The sequence below is a fragment of the Giraffa tippelskirchi genome, chromosome 11 (genome assembly GCF_054371585.1).
Source record: "Giraffa tippelskirchi isolate mGirTip1 chromosome 11, T2T-mGirTip1v1.2.pri, whole genome shotgun sequence".
NCBI classification, from domain to species: Eukaryota; Metazoa; Chordata; class Mammalia; order Artiodactyla; family Giraffidae; genus Giraffa; species Giraffa tippelskirchi.
In genome coordinates, this window is record NC_137285.1 from 141,834,618 (window position 1) to 141,854,390 (window position 19,773).

General features: G+C 38.7%; 1 protein-coding gene across 10 annotated transcripts in view; it reads right to left on the bottom strand.

Annotated features, from left to right (window-relative positions):
• The window catches only part of LRRC4C (leucine rich repeat containing 4C), a 1,846,189-nt gene that overhangs the window by 1,405,839 nt on the left and 420,577 nt on the right, over nucleotides 1-19,773 (bottom strand). The window contains exon 5 of one of the 10 annotated variants that reach the window (XR_014069613.1): nucleotides 14,871-16,486. The exons of the other annotated variants lie outside the window; for them this stretch is intronic. The gene's annotated coding sequence lies outside the window, so the exon portion shown is untranslated. Of the gene's footprint in view, nucleotides 1-14,870; nucleotides 16,487-19,773 lie in introns of those variants that run through there. 10 annotated transcript variants of the gene reach the window in all.

The following is a 19,773-nucleotide window of genomic DNA, read 5'->3' on the forward strand; positions in this document are numbered from 1 at the left end:
GCAAGAGAGTTCCAGAAAAACATCTATTTTGGCTTTATTGACTATGCCAAAGCCTTTGACTGTGTGGATCACAATAAACTGTGGAAAATTCTGAAAGAGATGGGAATACCAGACCACCTGACCTGTCTCTTGAGAAACCTGTATGCAGGTCAGGAAGCAACAGTTAGAACTGGACATGGAACAGCAGACTAGTTCCAAATAGGAAAAGGAGTATGTCAAGGCTGTGTATTGTCACCCTGCTTATTTAACTTATATGCAGAGTACATCATGAGAAACGCTGGGCTGGATGAAGCACAAGCTGGAATCAAGATTGCTGGGAGAAATATCAATAACCTCAGATATTCAGATGACACCACCCTATGGCAGAAAGTGAAGAAGAACTAAAGAGCCTCTTGATGAAAATGAAAGAGGAAAGTGAAAAAGGTGGCTTAAAGCTCAACATTCAGAAAACTAAAATCATGGCAACTGGTCCCATCACTTCATGGGAAATAGATGGGGAAACAGTGGAAACAGTGTCAGACTTTATTTTCGGGGGCTCCAAAATCACTGCAGATGGTGATTGCAGCCATGAAATTAAAAGACGGTTACTCCTTGGAAGGAAAGTTATGACCAACCTAGATAGCATATTAAAAAGCAGAGACATTACTTTGTCAACAAAGGTCCATCTAGTCAAGGCTATGGTTTTTCCAGTGGTCATGTATTGATGTGAGAGTTGGACTATAAAGAAAGCTGAGCGCCTAAGAATTGATGCTTTTGATCTGTGGTGTTGGAGAAGACTCTTGAGGGTCTCTTGGACTGCAAGGAGATCCAACCAGTCCATCCTAAAGGAGATCAGTCCTGGGTATTCATTGGAAGGACTGATGTTGCAGCTGAAACTCCAATACTTTGGCCACCTGATGCGAAGAGCTTACTCATTTGAAAAGACCCTGATGTTGGGAAAGACTGAAGGCAGGAGGAGAAGGGGACGACAGAGGATGAGATGGTTAGATGGCAATCACTGACTCAATGGACATGAGTTTGGGTAAACTCTGGGAGTTGGTGATGGACAGGGAGGCCTGACGTGCTGCGGTTCATGGGGTCACAAAGAGTCGTACAAGACTGAGAGACTGAACCGAAGTGGCTAAAACAAGAACCATATATTGTCTCACAGGTCTGGAGGATATAACTTCAACTTCAAAATCAAGGTGCTGGCAGGACCACGCTGCCTCTGAAGACCCTAGGGGAGAATCCTCCTTGCCTCTTCCTAGCATTTGATGCTGGTCAGCAATCCTTAGTACTCTTTGGCCTGTAGCTACATCATTTTGGTCTCTGCCTCATTCAAACCATGGCCTACTTTCCTCTGTGTCTGCAAATATCTCTGTCCTTACAAGGACATCAGCCATTGGATTTAGGGCCCACACAATTTTGCATGACCTCATTTTAACTTGATTACACCTGCTAAGACCCTATTTCCAATTAAGATCACATTCACAGATACGAAGAATTTGGAGTTGCGTGTATTTTGGAAGGAACACAATTTATCCTCTAATGGGCCTTAAGTGAATTCTGGAAAAAGGTAGTTCTTAGGTTGGGGGCTGTTCTGAAGAGAAGTCCAGGGGAGTACCTAAGACTAACCTGGCCTTCTTTAGCTTCATGCAGTGTGCCCTCTCCAAGTGACATCCTGGGCTGAAACTCTGTGTGTGTGTGTGTGAAATGGAGCCACCTGCCACCCACTTTCTGCATCAGAAAGATACACACACAATTAAAAGAAAACTCTGCATTGTCAGAGAAACTAATTGCATCCAGAGATGAGATGGGATTCTGCACTGTACTCTTTGCAATCGCTGGGCTATTTCAGTCACAAAGGGTTCAGTGCAGAGAGAAGAGTGGCATGTGCCCATTAAGATAAGTGGCACGTTTAATTACAGACTCAGAAACAAAGGTTTCAGAACATTCTGTGATGGAGTACATCACATTTCCTACACCTTTCATTACAAATACACACCCTAAATCAGTCAAGATAGTCCTTTTACAGTGAGATCACGCGAGATTCTCCATCTCACTAAACTTTCTTTCCTACACAGGTTTCAGTAGTGCCTGCGGCTGATAAAGTCAGAGAATACCAGCTTTTTCTTGAAGCAACACATATTTATTGAGCAACAGCTATGTGCCAGGCCCCACTCTCAGTTTCTTAAGACACATCAAGAAAACAAAAAGCAGCTGAAATTCCCTGCTGTCCTGATGCTTACATTCTACTCACATCTTCACTGACTATTATTTTATATATCTATTTCTGCTGTTAATTTTGGATACCAAGTCTACTTATGGGTAGTTGAATTTTTTAACATTTTTTTTTATGTGGACCATTTTCAAAGTCGTTACAGAATTTGTTACAATACTGCTTCTGTTTTAGTTTTTTTCTTTTTTGGGGGGCTGGGGCCCGAGGCATAGAATCTTAGCTCCCTGACTAGGGATTGAACCCTCACCGCCTGCATTAGAAGGCAAAGTCATAACCACTGGACTACAGGGAAGTCCCTACATTTTTGAGTGAGTGAGTGTTAGTTGCTCAGTTGTGTCTGACTCTTTGTGACACCGTGGATTGTAGCCTGCCAGGCTCCTACGTCCATGGGATTATTCCGGCAAGAATACTGGAGTAGATTGCCATTTTCTTCTCCAGGGGATCTTCCTGACCCAGAAATCGAACCCACATCTCCTGTGTCTCCTGCAATGCAGGTGGATTCTTTAACCACTGAACCATTGGGGAAGCCTGAATTTTTAACTGGAATTAAAATGTGTAAGGATGAAAATGTTTTGTGTTGGAAAAGCTGAATACCTTTTTTCTTCTTTCTTCTATCTTTTCTTCCATTTTTTTAACTTTAGAATCTCAACAGTTGTATGTGTTATAACCAATATAAACTGACTAAAGTGTTTGCCTTCCTGGTATGTCCCACTAAGCCTTGATGGAATGCTCCCTTCCTGAAGCTCAACTTTAAAGGCATCTCCTCCAGCTACTTTAGTGACTCCCTACTTAAGGCGTTAGCAGTAGTGGAAAATATTCATAGATTTATATTCTTTGATTTTTCCAGTCAGAAAGGAAAAACTGGGACAGACTAGCGTGCATATACTACAATGTGACATTTTATTGAATTTTCTCTTATATGGCACTCTATTTTAATGCTGTTTGTGAGCCCTGTATCTCTAGCTCTGACAGTAAATTCTGTGAAGTCAAAAAAAAACACTTCTTTTGCTATCCCTCCACTTCTCACTGTAAGACCTGCCTCAGCCATACAGTAGATATCCAAAAAATACTTTTAGAGAGTACTATTTTCCATTTGACAATTCTTATAATCTTGTAATTATGGATATTTCATCAAATGCATATATTTAGTTTGTGGTCATAGTCAACATCATGAAAGGATGAACTTTAAGCTAGGATATCAAACACCTATGAAACATTCTCTTCTTATCCCATGCTAAACACAGTGTGTCTGACTTTTATAATGCTCATAATTAGCACAAGAATTTTAGGTATGAAGAGAACTCCAATTTGCCAAATCTCAGCCTAACTATACTCCATTAAATGCTTGTATCTCCTTGTTTCAAACTTCAATTTGAGTTGTGCCTGTGTTCATGTTTAGTTCAAATGTGGCTTTAATTGTCAACAATGTTTGCTTTATCCCAAGTCAAAAAGCTGCCTCTTTACAACTATCACTAATAAATCTTAGGGCTGGTAAGTAGTTTCAACTCATGTGATGGACAGATTCTAAGGTGATTGCTATGATCCCTATTTCCTAGTATTCATTTCTTCCTTTAAGCATGGTGGACCCTGTGATTTGCCTCTAACCAACAGACTATAGCAAAAGTGACAGAATATACATGATTATGTATAGATGATTACGTTACATAAGATTGTAACACTTATGTTGCAAGGAAAGTCCCTTCCTCTTGCTGGCTGTAAGGAAATAAGCTACTATGTTGGTAATGTCCATGGGCAAAAAACTGATAGCAGCCTCAGGAAAAAAGAAATGTTAGCAAGAAATTTAGGACCTCAGTTCAAAAATTAAGAAGGAATGGACTGCTGCCAATAACCACTTGAGCATGGAAACAAATCCTTATTCTTCATTCAAGCCTCTGATGATAACTCATGCCCAGCCAACATCTTGATCGAAGCTTTAGGAGATCCTAAAGCAGAAGATCCAGCTAAATTGTACTCAGGCTTTGGACTTACAGAAAACTGTGAAATAATTAATATATGTTTCTTAAGTCACAAAGCTTGTGATATTAATAGACAACTCACACGTTGCATATCCCAACTCCGGGCATTTTAGTTAAACTTCCTGGATTACTAAGGTTAAGAAGGATTCTGAAAACATATTTGGACCCACCAAGAATAACTGTCATAAGGTATTAGTGAGGTTGTAGTGAACATATTTATGAGAAGTATATTTAATGCTTCAGCTCCATTCTACTCTAATTTACACTCTGTGAGATCAGAAAGAACAAATTAAATGTTTCCACATATCAGCTCCTATCCTCAAGATCAATGCTGTAGGCTGAAGGACTCAAAGCTGGTGGTGAGGAAATGGACATGGATGAAACAGGCTATGTGAACATGGATGAAACAGGCTATGTGAACATGGATGAAACAGGCTATGTGCAAGTGCTTATGTAAAAAATATATGAAGAATTGTGCCTGCAGCAAACTGTCCCAGGCTAAAGGACTCAGTGGTTCCTAGGCTAAAGAAAACGGTGTCTATGGAAGATGCTGGTCTAGTGTTTCCATATCTAACCATGTTTCAACAGAAGCTGAATATCTCAATTTTTATGTAATATGCTTCACTTTTTTAAACACTAATTTTTATGCATAACTATTATATTAATTTCCTCACCATATTCATTGCACTATTGTTGAATCACATGCTGCTATGGATGTGCTTTATCTAGAGTTCACAGTTTGACCCATTATGTAATATTAGTTACCAATGCCATTTCATTTCCACCCATTTGAAAGGCAACTATGGTATAATTATCCATCACCTAGATTTTTTCCCAGGCTTATGAATTAAGAGGTAGAAGGAATATCTGAGGATGAAATACATGGGATGCATAATATTGGGTTGATGATATTGAAGGCAAGACTCTGCCCTCAACTAGTTTTGTGCACCTACTTGCATTGTTGGTGGGAGGTGCTTATGAATGTTCGTCCAAAGAGCTGTTGAAACAGAAATCATGATATGTACATGGTAGTTTATAATCTATACCAAAGTCTTCCTTTTTTTCAGTGATGACCAAAACAGTCTAATTTAACGAACTCATTATTATCTAGACAGCTCTGAATAATTCATTACATCTCTAGTTTGTCAGCAATGTTGAAGAAGTACAAGCTCTAGCATGAACTTTGAGGATCAGTAAGGAAATATAGTGTTTTTGCCCTCAGAAAGCTTATACTTTAGTGGAGACAATAAATAAAAGTCAAACAACTATAAGTGAGTTACTGATTTTTCCTATAATCTGACCTCAGAAGAATTTTGATAGAAAACAGTTCATTCTCTCTCATTGTTCCTACAAATTCATTCTGTGGACTAACTGTTATTATTCTAGTGGATGAAATATTTGAATGGTCCCAAAGGCCTTTTGGTAGCCAGCTAATGAATAAATTGTTCTTTAACTTTGGCATACACACCAGAAATATACAAATATCTAATGCTGGTAGATCTAGCCTTGGCTCAACTTTGCAAGTTCTTAATGGAAGTTCTAGCACAATCCTCTGCAATGTGGGGAAACTTGGTACTCTTGTTTTATTGATCTTTGGTACACCTGCTAAAGCCACAGGAAAAGTTGTATTTACCATTCTGTTGCCAATGCAATGAAGACAAATGTGAAAATAAGTGAAGTTTTAAAATGAAACATTATTTAATGAGAGAGGAGAGAGTTTATCTGGATTCATCTAGGCAAACAATGAAATTATACTCGATGGAGCACTTAAAGTACACACTGCATCTCTTAAATCTCACAATAATCCTATGAAATTTTAAAATGGAATTTAAAATAGCTGAGTAAGATTGACTGTGTTTCAACCCCCACCTAGTACAAATTGATGTATAATCTTAGGAAAGTGTTGAGCCTCTCTGAGAGTCATCTGTACAATTTCTTCATCTATTTAAATGAAGATAATGATTATATTATCCTAATATAATAAATGATTAATCTATTATAGTAAATGATAAATATTTAATAATTATCATAATAAATGATAATTATTATCACAATACATTAATCTTCATAATAAATGATTAATCTATTCAGGCATTATTCTATACATTTTACATGGATTATTTCACTCAAAACTCACCATAACCTTGTAAGATGACACTACCATCATTATGCCAACTTTATAATAAATGTGTGCATGCTCAGTCATACCTGACTCTTTGCAACTCTCACACTGTAGCCCACCAGGTTCCTCTGTCTATGGGATTTTCCAGGCAAAAATACTAGAGTGGGTTGCCATTTCCTCCTCTAGGGGATCTTCCCAACCCAGGTATCAAACCCCATCTCATGAGTCTCCTGCACTGCTGTCAGATTCTTTACCATTAGAGCCATCAAGGAAGCTCCATATGCCAACTTTGCTAAGGAAGAAAATGAAGATCATTGTGGATAAGTAAGTCGTCACCAAGATCTCACAGTTATTCAGGCCTCAGAAGTTTGTTTCTAAAGCCAAGGATCTTAAATATTTTAGCATATTCATCACCTACTGTATTAAAACATATATATGGAATCTAGAAAAATGGTACTGATAAACTTATTTGCAGGACAGGAACAGAGATACAGATGTAAAGGACAGACTTGTGGACACACCAGGGGAAGGAGAGGGTGGGGTAAATGGAGAGAGTAGCATTGACATATATACTCTACCATGTGTAGAATGGATAGCTGGTAGGAAGCTTCTGTTAGCACAGGATGCTCAGCCCAGTGCTCTGAGATAGCCTAGAAGGGTGGGATGGGGGATGGGGTGGGAGAGACCTTTTAGAGGGAGAGGATATATGTAAACTTATGCCTGGTTTGGGCTTCCCTGGTGGCTCAGATGGTAAAGAATATGTCTGCAATGTGGGAGACATGGGTTCGATTCCTGGGTTGAGAAGATCCCCCGGAAAAGGGAATGGCCACCCATTCTAGTATTCTTGCCTGGAGAATTCCACGGACAGAGGAGCCTGGTGGGCTACAGTGCATGGGGTCACAAAGAGTTAGACACAACTGAGCAACTAACATACGCAGCAGATTCACGTTGTTGTATGGCAGAAACCAACGCAACACTGTAAAGCAATTATCTTCCACTTAAAAATAAATTTAAAAAATTTAGTAATGCATATAAAGTAACAAGAACATGAAAGGTTTTCAATCCATAGTTGTACATATGAATCAGGGTAATAATATAATAATATTCAAACAGGAAAATGTAGAGACTGAAGAGTTTTGAAGCAAAGGCAACTACTGGTTTATTTCCCATGCTATCTAAATCAAGTTGTTGTTTTTTTGTATCATGGTATTTTCTTGTCGTCAAAAGACTTCTATTTTTAGCACTGCATCTTTAGGGCCCTATGTTGGATGGGCTTCCCTGGTGGCTCAGACAGTAAAGCATACACCTGCAATGCAGGAGACCCCGGGTTGATTCCTGGGTTGGGAAGATCCCCTGGAGGAGGCCATGGCAACCAACTCCAGTATTCTTGCCTGGAGAATCCCCATGACCAGAGGAGCCTGGTGGGTTACAGTCCATGGGGTCACAGAGAGTCAGACATGACTGAGCAACTAAGCACAGCACATGAGTTCGATACTAATAACCAAAGGAAAGGGAAAGTTCTTCCTGCTCCATCTCCTGCCCTGCCCCTCTTGGAATTGGAGAACAGCCCTTGGGATAGCAGAGCCAATGCCATGTGGTTGCTCCTAACAGCCGTGCTATTTCCAGTTGGTTTCTTTTGCTTTTAACGAGAGGAAACTTCTTTCCAATTTGAACAGCAGTTCTCCATGGATCCTGCCTACAGAACAATGACAGCTAGATCTCACTCCGGTTACAAATGAGAATCTGGTTGCCAGTGAAATTTCAGAGGACTCGCAAGGTCATGCTGATCCTGAGATTTAGGTTGGCAGTTGGCCTCCCTATAGAAGAGAAACCCAGGGGGTCCTTTGGGGAAAGCAGAGGTTATGAGCAGCTGTTCTTCTCTGTGCTGTTTCTGCTCTGTGACATCAGCATCAATACGCGTCGACCAGACAACAGCCAATCCCTGGATTCATTCTTGATCAATTATAACAGCCTGGTTTTTGGAACTAAAAATTTGTATTTCTCATACAAGCTATACAGCTTGGCTATAAAATAAATGTAGAAGAAAACGTGTATGCATTTGTTCAGTAGGTAAAATGGGTGATTTCTTACACACATAGTCAACGTAAAATAAGATGAACAGAAATTTAAAATGTAGGGTGATATTAGACATTGAGCATTATAAAAGAATTTGGAATTAAGACCATAAAGAGTCATGAAGACATTACCAATGTGAATTCAAAACCTGAAACAATGTTATGGTTGTAGAAGTTTTGATTGAGGTAATTTAGATACAATAGAGTTACTTCTGAAAAATGATGGTTTTTAATCAGTCTGTAGTGTGAATTCTTGTATGTCTACATATATCTACACGCATGCACATCCAAGTTTAACACACAGAGGCTGAGGCAGCTCTGGAGCCCTGGGAAAGATCACTGAACTCAAAATTAGCAGACCTTGGTTGGAGAACCAGATTTACCCCTTGTAATTAGCACTTAGAAAAATCAGTTAAGTATATAGGCCTTGTTTTATATCAAATGGAGATTGTAATGCCTACTTTGTTGTTCTGAGAAGCCTAATGAGATGAAAGATATACAAGTACTTAATGCTGTATCTAGTTCATTGCAATGGTAGTTTTCAAAGCATTCCCTTGGAAAATGAGGGCAAACATACATTATGCATCAAGCTTATTTTCTGAAAAGATAACAGAATGTATAGTATGGTGTTTAGAATGTTTTCTAGTTAGACATATTTGAACACTTACTAATGTATAACACTTATACAGCCCTCATTAAATCACAGTGTTCCAAGCACTATAGATATATAAGCCCATTTAATCCTCACTGCAATCCTAGAGTAGCTTGATATTGCTACTCTTTCTTTCAAAGAAAAGGAAACGGAGTCATGAAGAGATAAAATAATTTCCCCGAGATCCTTTCTATAACCATTCACTGCATTTTTAAAACCTCAGTTTCTCTGCCTGTGAATTGGTTATAATAATAGTCCAACTTTTAGGTGAAGATTAAATGTGAAACTTAACCTAATTTTGTGACATGTGGTAAGAAGGTAAGAGTGTTAATATAAATCCTTAAAGACTATAAAAGTGAGGCTAGATGAGATTACCAATCAAAGTTTGAGTTTAGCTGCTAGAAACAGATGCTTATAATAAATGTGGCATCAGAGAGATGTGATTTTTTCCCCCCTCTCATATAAAAAGGGGGCCAGAGCAGGTTAGAGCTGATATAAAGTAATGCAACTAGGATCCCGTTATACCTCGTTAAAACTCTGCTTGTCTGCTTATGGTCACAAGGTAGCTGCCAGGATTCCACCCATCAAGTTCAGATTCCAGACATGACGAAAAGAAGGGGAAAAAAATCAAAAGGGTGTGACAGTCAAGCATGCCCTGCTTTTTAAGATTTCTGAGAAGTCTGCATTTCATTAATGAAAATTTTGTTGTATGGTGAACATGTGTGGTTTCTTGAGTAAAGTGATGAAGAATAGTTATTGGATAGGCAATGAGCAGTTCTTGCCACCCAAGATTAGAGGAATCAGGTTCAATGCTGATTGCTGGTAAATGCTTCCCTAAAGACAGTGGTGTGAACATTACTTAAAATTTGCAGGTAGCCTTAAAAATGCAAAGCCAATTTGTTTATCAATGACATGATTACGCACTTTTATAAAATGAAACTACTTTAATTTAAAATGCATCAATCATAATATAATCCATAAAAGTTCTATGTCAGTTTCCTGGGGCTGCTGTAACAAAATACCACAAAGTGGGTAGATTAAAGCAACAGAAATTTATTCTGCCATACTTCCAGAGGCTGAAAGTCCAAATGCAACATGTCAGTAGAGTTCCTCCTGGAGCCTCTAAAGGAGAATCCGTTCTGTGTTTATTTTCAGGCTGGTGGTAGCTGGCAATCCTTGGATTTTGTGGTTTGCTGACAATCACTTCGATCTCTTGCCTCTGTCCTCACCTGGCCTTCCCCTCCGTGTCTCTGTGTGTCTTCTCCTTCCCTGTCTCTTATAAAGACACTCGGGAGAAGGAAATGGCAACCCACTCCAGTATCCTTGCCTGGAGAATCCTGTGGACAGAGGAGCCTGGAGGGCTGCTGTCCACAGGGTCGCACAGAGTCGGACACGACTGAAGGGACTTAGCAGCAGCAGCAACATAAAGACACTCCTTGTTAGATTTAGAGCTCACCCTAAGCACAGGATGATCTCATCTAGAGACCCTTAACTTAATTACTTCTGCACAGACACAGCCATCTACACTTATCTCAAAATAAATATTTCCGTAAAAAGGTCACATTTACAGGTACTAAGAGTTAGTATTTGGATATATCTTTATGAGGCCACTATTCAACCCACTATGCAACCAACAGAGTGAAAGGGTGAGGAAGGTCATAGGCATAAAGTGTCGAGATATTAATAGCTCAGACTGGAATGGATAAGGGATAGAGCCAAAGAGAAAAGATGGCAGGAGCCACCGACCAGTACTGCCTGCCAGCATCACCGTTCATTTAACTCCTTCAGGGAATATTTATCTGATCCCGCAAAGAAACAAAGGCCAAATCAGCCATGCTGAAATTAGCTTTTAGTTTATTCTTGACCAACAGAAACAATAAACAGACTTTTTGTTTATGATTATTTTTTTCTTCTTTCAGAACAGCGCTGACTCCAGTGCGGCATGGCCTCCTCCCAATATCACTGGACTTTGAAAACTGCATTCATGGCGATAGCTAAGGAAATGCAGGAAATATCTTGGTTGTTTTTCTTTATAACCAACACATTTTGGGGAGGGTTCTTTTAAAATATTTATGATGATGATACTGGCTTGTTCCTTTTTTTTCAACCACACAGCACGGGAGGTCTTAGTTCTCCTACCACAACCCACAACTCCGGCATTGAAAGGTCAGAATCTTAACTACTAGACCACCAGGGAAGCCCCTCAGGGAGTTTCTGTACCAGGAGTCTGCAAATACATTTGTTTGGAGGGGCCAATGAAGTCAGCTTTGTATGAAAAATCCACTACCATCTCCAGTTTGGTTTTGTTTTCATTTCTTATCAAAGTATGAGTTCAAAAACTATTTTAATATTTTTTTAGTTGAAATTTTAAGAAAAGTGATATCCTAGTTCCATGGAAAAATGGCAACTCCTCCTAAATGTCAGCGGCATGGAGAATGAAGGGACTGGAATAAAGTGGAGAAGTCTGGGCCCATCCTAAGAGAGACGGGCACAACAAAGCTACTCTTGATTATTATCCTAAACGAATGGAGGTCCTGGGGGACCAGATCCTTTCAACATTTTTTGAAAAGTATCCAGAAATGCTATCTCTTTATAAAAATGTGATAATTTTCAATTCTAAAATATTGGGAACTGATCAGAAACACTTCCTATTTTCATAATCATTGAGCAGATTAATCCTGCACAGATCAAGCAAAAATAATGTGGGATAAATTCAATTTAAAATTTCTGCATACACATTCACAGGTGAATGCACACAGATGTATGTTTCTGGAAAAACAGCACAATTCTAAATTACAAATCCAGGCACATGCATGTCAAGGAGACAATGACATCCTTGCCTTTAAGGAAAGCTGCAGCAAGTGTATAATTTCTGAGTTTTACATAAAAAGGCTGTTTCTTGCTGAAGGAATATTTTTATTATCCGATCTTGCACGTCAATTTGTTCATAATTGTGTCTTGTTGTTAGATGTTTCCTTAAGAATTGTCTTTTACATCTGTGGTTTGATATTAAAATGAGTTACACGGATAATACTGGGTTTCATTAAAGTCATTTTGAGGGTCATTTTATACTTTATATACTTGGTTGATAAAATGATGCTATTGTCAAAGCCTCCAGGACTGAGTATAAGACCAAAGTCTAAACCAATCTTCCCTTCACATCCTACCAAGCTCCATATTCTATTCAGGGTCTCACTGATGATATACATATTTTTCTTTGAAGATCTGTTGTTGTTTAGTCGCTATGTCCAACTCTTTGCAACCCACAGACTGTAGCCTTCTAGGCACCTCTGTCCATGGGATTCTCCAGGCAAGAATACTGGAATGGGTGGCCATTTCCTTCTCCAGGGGATCTTCCTGACTCAGGAATTGAACCCCTGTCTCCTGCATTGGCAGGTGGATTCTTTCCTGCTGAGCCACCAGGGAAGCCCCTTTGAAGATTAATAGGCCTGAATTTTGGTGGTATAACTTGTCTCCAAGGTCTTGGAATAAAATCCCATAGGTTCTTTGGAAACGTACTTTGTTCTAAGTTCTTTGAAGAAAACAGTTCTTCAAACTTTACAAATTAGGGTACCCTCTTATACTTGTGCCAAGTGTTAAAAAAACAAAGAATTCAGCTCTGCAATCCTTCACCAAATAAGGTTTCTATTGAATTACTACTCTGTGCTCAGGTCTGTGCTAGAATCTAAGATATTATTCGTGTTTCCAATTCTCAAGCCTTGAATCTTTGAGTAAGATTATGAGAATTTCCTTCATAAATAATGTATATCTCATGAGTCATCAAATCCACCCTTTCTAACTCCTATTACAGAAATTAACATGCTGACCACATCAACACTCTAACTCAGAATTCAGGTACTTGGAAATCCTGGGATTTCTACTCCTATAAGCTCCATGAACAATTGTTAACCTGAAGGTGCCCATTTTAAACTCAAACTTTTCAGAAGTTCCCAAAGATATACCCAAGCAGATGTCATGAAAATACTTTAAAGAATTGACAAATATAACAAGACTCATTTGTAAGACTAGTTTAAGGCACTAAAGGATTAAATATTTCAGAAGGAAGGTTAAGATCAGGATATTATTGGAGGATACTGTATTAAGGAGGCCAGAAGTTCTGGAGTCTAGCCTCAGTTGTTGTGTTCTACAGTCTGGCAAAATTCTCAATAAATATAAAACACAAGAAATTAGAACAAATTAATGTCAACACTCCAGGGCCTCTCTGGTGGCTCAGCAGTAAAGATGCTGCCTGCAGTGCAGGAGAAGCAGTTTCAATCCCTGGGTGGAGAAAATCCCCTGCAGAAGGAAATGGCAACCCTCTCCAGTATTCTTGCCTGGAAAATCTCATGGACAGAGGGGCCTGCCAGGCTACAGTCCATGAAGTCATGATTTAGCAACTAAACAACAACAAAATATCAACTCCCAAGTTGATTTTGAGCCCCACAAATCAATGAAAATCTATGGTGAGCCAGAATAGACTAAACAAATGATCCTAGGAGATAAATCCAAATTAGGATCTAGGCATACCACACGCCAACTCCAACAGAGAAACAGGCAGAACAGAAACCCACCGCTACGTGCTGATCCTCTGCAGCCCACTGACTCCTCCCTTTCACAAACACGGTCCAGTCAAGGTTCTGAAGTCTCCCCAATTAAAACAGAGTTTCCTTCACCTGGAGAGAAGTGAAGATGGGAGCATATACAGGAGGTCTTGAAAACATGCCATTTCTTGAACACCACTTCATACATGCTCTTAAATTACAAGAAGATACAGTTTATGGGCCAATCTCCATATCATATAATGAAACTTTTTAATAATAGTGAATCATGAGATGTGTAATAATGTGATTTCATACTTATAGCCTCTACTTTTTTCAAATACTCAAATGTGCAGATCTTGAAAATTACATGTCTCTTACTAGAACATAATCATAAGGGATTTGATTCAGGTCATACCTGAATGGTCTAGTGGTTTTCCCTACTTTCTTCAATTTAAGTCTGACTTTTGCAAGAAGGAGTTCATTATCTGAGCCACAGTCAGCTCCCAGTCTTGTCTTTGCTGACTGTATAGAGCTTCTCCATCAGACACGACTGAGCAACTGAACTGAACTCTCACAACATATACACAGTTAAGGAATGTTTTCTTCGGGTATATGAACAACTAATGTCAAAGCTGTGCTATCATTGCAGAAACAGCGATGTATTTAAATAGCAGTAGCACAGTTGAAGGATGAATTAATTCCACGGGAGACAAGAGGAACCAATCCCACAATCTATCGATTGTGAAGGAGAAGGAGACGTTCAGAAGGCAGATGGGGGGGGTGGGGGCAAAGAAAGGCTTTTCTGTTGGAGGAAACAAAATGCCCAGAGGCTTAGAAGCTTGAAACAGCATGGTACCCTGGAATGGGAGAAAACAGTTGGCCTGTCTGATCTTATGTTGTGCTAAATATGAGGGGGGAGGAGAGGAATTTACATAGTTGGATAAGTAAACCAATTCAAGACAGTCTATAGCACTTTCACAAAAGCCTATTTATTATATTATCTCTGCCCTGTGTTTGGATTTGCTTCTCCAAATACTAAGAAATAACTAGAAAGCATTTTTTTTCCCAGTGGCAATTTAGTATTTCTGTCTGGATTAACAACCTACATTATTTATAGAGAATATTCTTACAGGGAATTAATGATGGCTAATCTCCAGCAGGAGCATATACTGAGGCACCTAACACCTGCAGCTTGCCATACTGAAAAGGAACCGTGTTGGGAAGTTAATTACTGGAGGGTAGGGAGTGGCCAAGAGGCCCTGAGGCATAAAACAGACAGAATCGTGTTTGGATTCTTTGGAACAGTGGGAATCTCTCATCACTGATGCAGTTTATTCCACCAGAATTTGCCCAGCACAGCTTGGTAATACAAACATTGAACAGTGGAGGAAACAAACAAGCAAAATATATGAAGACAGCTATGTTCATTACAATTCAGGGCAAGTGTAAAATCATCTTAGAACATTTTGCAATGTGTACCTATTCCATGCACAAGATTAAAACAAATACCTGGGTTAGTTTCAACTTTCAGCCTAAAGTTAGAGGAATTTTGGCATTGACATTAGCAGAATATATACTATCAACCAGATTATCAATGTGCTCCTCCCCATATTGATCCAATATCATAAAATGTTACAGTTGATTTTGTTGCTATTACTGTATTACACAGTCATTCATATTATTTTTATTGAGTTCAAGGTAAAGATTCTCATCCCTATCTGTATCCTTTTCCATTGCTTTTGTTTCTCACTTATACTTGTAGACATGATTTATGCATATATGAATAGTATCTTTTTTCTATTTTCATAAAAATAGTGGGATACAAAATACATTTCATGAAACTTTTATTTTTCACTCAAAAAATATATATAGACAGTGTCTGTACATAATGAACTTCATCATTTTATATAGCTGTATAGGATTACATTATTAGAGTGTACTAAAATTTATGTAAATAGTTTCTCTTTATGATCATTTAGGATATTTCTAAATTATGTCTTTGAGAATGTCACAAAATAACTTTGTTCACCTGTAATTTTGAACCTGTACAAAACATTTCTAGGATAAATTCATGGAGGCTAACTATGTTTGGAAAATGGGCGAAGACATGAACAGATTTTTCACCAAAGAGGATATACTGATAAAAAATAACCACATGGAAAGATGTTCAACATCATTAGCAACTAGGGAAATACAATTTAAAACCACAGAAGGATATCACTATCAAAATAACTAAAAAGTAAAAAAGAGTAGCAACACCATATGTTGGTGAGGGTGTGGAGAAAACGGGTCACTCATACCATGTTGGTAAGAATGTAAAATCCTAAAGACAATCTGGAAAACTGTTTCTCAGTTCCTTAAAAACATGGAACTACCATAGTATCCACCGATTGGAATCTATTTATGGCATTTAAAGCAAAGAAATGAAGACTTACATTCACCGAACACTGTCAAAACTTTGTAAGGTAGTTTTGTGTGTAAATGTGTGTGTATGTTAAGGTGGTTTTATGCATTAGGGTCCCAAACTAGAAACAACCCAAATGCCCTTCAGTGGATAAATTGTTAAACCATGCTACAGTGAATACTACTCAGCAATATAAAGGAACAAATTATGGATACATGTGAAAATCTGGATAAATCTCCAATCATTCTGAATGAAAAAAAAAAAAAAAGCTAATCCCAAAACACTGTATGATTTGATTTATATAGCATTCTAGAAAAGTCATAATTTATGAAATGGAGAATAATTCATGGTTGCCAAGGGTTAAAGGCGGTAGGGGTGGGAAGGAAGTGTTTGTGACTATAAAAGAGCAATATGAAGGATCCTTGTGGTGATAGGAATGTTCTGCATCTTGACTGTATCGGTATCAATCCTGGTTGTAATACTGCAAGATGTTAACCACTAGGGGAAAGAAAATGGGAAAAAGGATGCATGAGATCTCTCTGTATTATTTCTTACATCTGCACACACATCTATAATTATAAGATTTAATTATAAAAGAAAGTCTAATTGTAGTCTTAAGATATGTACAATTATAAATTTAGTAAATACAGCAAGATTGACTCCCTTTTTCCCCTTTTTTCTTTTTTTTTAAATTTACACTCCAACTAGTAGTGAGTGAGAGAATCTTGTTTTCAACACTTTGTGACTTTGTGTCTCCAAATCCAACAGGTAAAATGGTGAGACTTTCATTCTTTTTCTGAATGTGTTTCTCAACCAGAAAATAAAAGACAACTCTGCTGCTGCTGCTGCTAAGTTGTTTCAGTCGTGTCTGACTCTGTGCGACCCCGTAGACGGCAGCCCACTAGGCTCCCCCATCCCTGGGATTCTCCAGGCAAGAACACTGGAGTGGGTTGCCATTTCCTTCTCCAATGCATGAAAGTGAAAAGTGAAAGTGAAGTTGCTCAGTCGTGTCTGACTCTTCGCGACCCCGTGGACTGCAGCCCACCAGGCTTCTTTGTACATGGGATTTTCCAGGCAAGAGTACTGAAGTGGGGTGCCATTGCCTTCTCCGAAAAGACAACTCATTTCCCAGTAAAAATAAAAACATACAACTTCAATGACAAGAAAAGCAAGCATACTATTATATTAGGAAAAAAAAAAAATCTGACAGAAAAGCACCAACAAAATGGATTCAAAATTCCACTTCCAGAAAAAAAAAAAAAATGTTTTTTACTTGGTGAAAATATAGATGACCAACTGTATTGAAGGTGGTTCCAAAGTTGGGTGACGAATTAGCCAGAGTTCTTCAGGGCTTTTTTTTGGTATAATTTTAATTGATTTCATTTACTGATTTTTAGGTTCAAACATCCATATATCACAGCAATAAGTTGAATTTATGTCACACATGTCTTCCTGCATCTGGCGATGGTAAAACAAAAGGCTCTTCCTGGTTTTGAGAGCCCATTTATTAACATCCAAGGAACAAGTAGGCAGAAAAAAGTCACAGGCAAACAATTAAGAGCAATTATCACATTATTGAGTTTTGAGAGGCATTTCAGCTTCAAACCAGCTGTGAATCAAACTGATGTACTTGTGACCAGCTAAACATTTCTAGTGCTTCCAACAAACTAGCTCCAGCAATACAAAACATTGCTTTAGGAGTTTCCAAAAATAAAAGGAAAGGTAAGTTCTCGGAATTTTTTGTTTGTTTTTGCCTTTTTGTCTGGTAGACAATGTTACCTGGTGTTTAGAATTCTAAATGTTAAAGTGAAAGTGTTAGTCGCTCAGTCATGTCCGCCTCTTTTGTGACCCCATGGGTTGTAGCCCGCCAGGATTCTCTGTCCATGGGGTTCTCCAGGCAAAAATAATGGAGTGGGTAGCCATTCCCTTCTCCAGGGAATCTTACCAACCTAGGGATTAAACCTGGTGTCCCACATTGCAGGCAGATTCTTTACCATCTGGGCCACATATTAATCACCTAAGCATTCCGTTAAAGGTGATTCTGATTCAGTAAATCTAGAGTGAGGCCTGAGATTCTTTTTTACCAACTCCCAGGTGATGCTGACACTCCTGGTTTATGGATCACATTTACAACAGCAAAGGTGTGGAGAAGAGGAATGTGACTCAAACTGATACAATTTCAACCCTTATATCAGACTCCTGAGTTTCCTGTGGGGTTATAACCTCTTATTGCATATGTATTTCCAGCCAGATGAACTATAATCTCTGTCATTTTCATAAAAAAGCACATAAAAATAAAACAACTTTGATGTCTTTCCCTGTTAGAAAAACATCAGCAAATCCAAAAGTATATTCCTATAAAAAGGACAACACTTGATAGTAATTACATTAGTTTGCTGAGGTTTCCATAACAAAGTATCATAGATAGGGTGCTTGAACACTGGAAATTTACTATTTGACAGTTCTAGAGGCTGGAAATCCAAAATTGAGGTGTTGCCAGGCTTGATTCCTTCTGAGATTTATGAGGGAAGAATTTTTCAAGCCTCTCTCCATGGTTTATAGATAGCTGTCTTCCTTCTATCTCCTCACACTGCTGTCTCCTATCTTTGTATATCTTTGCATCAATATATCAAATTTCTCCTTTTACTAAGGACATCGGTAGTATTGGATTACGGCCCATTCTGATCACCTCACCTTAATTTGACTACCTCTGTAAAGGCCCTGTCACCAAACAAGGCTACATTTTACAGTATTGGCTGGTGGGGGGTGGGTATGGTGCTGGTTAGGACTTAGGACTTTAATATGCGAAATTTGGGGTGGACACAATTCAACCCACTACAGTAATTTCCATTTGCTTCTTTCTGCCCAAATCTTCCATCTTTGTTGTTTTTCTGACCCCATGGACCGCAACACGCCAGGCTTCCCTGTCCTCCACTATCTCCCAGAGTTTGCCCAAATTCATGATGAGTTGGTGATGCTATCTAACCATCTCATACTTTGCCACCCCCTTCTCCTTCGGCCTTCAATATTCCACCTTAAAATGGATAAATGATACCGTTGAAACTATGACATTTAGCAACCATGGATAGAAGAAGAGTCATCACTCCACCAGCTGATAATTTCAAAGGTTTATATAATTTGGAGTAAATGTTGAAACATCTTTCCATTTAATGGCTGGAAAGACAGGGAAAATTAAGTGTATGGATGTATAAACATCAAGCCTCTATGACTTACTAGATCTATGGCTTTTCACTCATTACTGAAGCTTCTTAAGGCTCAGATTCTTTATTTGTGAAATGGGGTAAAACATTTTATCATGAGATAATTGACCATTAAATTATCTCATGTGGTAGACTGGAGATTGTCCCTAGTTATAGGAGTTAGGGTCTTGTCAGGAGAAAGAAACCGCACCAGTAATTTGAACAGGGAATTTGTAATATAAACAACTGTATATTAGGAAAAGGTGGTTAGCTAACAAAAATATTAAAAAAAGAAAAAAAGAGAAACTCTAAGGAGCATGCAAGAATCAAGTACAGGAGACATTTACTACCTTTAAAGCAGAGGGATAATGAACAGGAAAGGGACAAGCTAGGTAGAGGAATCCTTCCCCTCCAGGCTGAAATTCTAATGCCTTGGAGAGGGTGTGGCTGCCCGACCAGACCACAGGAACAGGCATCCTGGTGGTGAAGGAGCCTGCCCAGGATCTGATCAGGAGCTGTGTGAGGAGTGACTTGCTGGAAGGTGAAGACTGAAGCTGAACCCTTGGCCTCTGATGTGACTGCCAC